Genomic DNA, 1233 nt, shown 5'->3' with positions numbered 1-1233 from the left:
ATAAAGAATATCTCTTTGGTTTTGAGACTTTAGTCTTTGCAACTTCAGGGATCTTATCTATGCACAATCAGCTTGTAACACTCCAAAGAGAAAGGAAAACTTGAAATCGCATCATATAACCCCTTTAACATAGCAACTAACCTTGGTATGAGCCAGTAGGCTGGTAAATTGCGGACAGTGTGCAGTGATATTATCCATTAAGAGATATGCTGTAAGTTGTGTCTCAGCTGTTGGGCCAGGTTGCTGTTCTCAGGTCTGTGGTTTTAATATATCTATTATTTCCAGATGTCACGGCATTAGCATTGAACAGTAGCAATCTCTTTGGATATCTCTGGAATTGTTTATTTTCAGTAAAGACACATGCTGACCTGTCTATTCCTGGATTGTAAATGTTTTTGTTTTCCTTTTAGAATGAGGTCAGTCAATGTTTAGTATATGTCTACTGATAATTTATTACAAAACGTTTTTAACAGAGTGTGACTCTGTATCATGTTTGTGCACTTAAACGGTTATATTTGTACTTAATATATATTGTTCAGACAGAACTTTCAAACTATTTTTTCACAAAGTGTTGTTCCAGGGACTTTTTGCTTGTGTGTTTTTAATACTCTGCAATTTTCTGCACAGATTTTTTTTAATTGTTCATTGATACTCTGCTGGTCATGATGGAGAACCATACAGATGAACTCTATATTATATTGAAATTAAAAAGCTGCACTTTATTCCACACTACTGTGGTCATTTCTGTCTGGGTGGGAATCGGGGACTAAATGTAACGATAGGAAAAGAAATGGATAAGAAAATAAAACGAGTTAGCTCTGTATAAAACAATAAAAATCAATTGAAAGTCCCACGCTAACAGAAAATCAAACGTTTGTCAGTGTGCATATACTGTATAGGTTACTGTATGAAGGCTACTTGGTGGAAAGCTCTTAGCCTGCAACAAATTGGATTGTTCTTTGCTGCAAAACATGACGTGTGAACAAAATGGTAACTTTTTTTATTTTAAACTCAAGGCAACAGCAATACGTAAAAATGAAGCGACCTTTTGTTTTGGCGTAGCCTACAGCACCGCTTCTCATTCTCAACAATGAGCTCTTACGGAGTACTGCTTGCTCTCTCTCGGTCAGTCTCTGCTCTGCTGTCGGTTCATCTGCTATTCTTTTTCCGTTTAGTCACAATAGATGTCGATTGTAGTAGGTTTGTTGACGGCTAGTCACGCCTCCAGTGTTC

This window comes from Sinocyclocheilus grahami, unplaced genomic scaffold (assembly GCF_001515645.1).
Source record: "Sinocyclocheilus grahami isolate Dianchi unplaced genomic scaffold, SAMN03320097.WGS_v1.1 scaffold136.1, whole genome shotgun sequence".
NCBI classification, from domain to species: Eukaryota; Metazoa; Chordata; class Actinopteri; order Cypriniformes; family Cyprinidae; genus Sinocyclocheilus; species Sinocyclocheilus grahami.
The sequence above is the reverse complement of the archived record's forward strand: the minus strand, read 5'-3'. Positions refer to the sequence as shown.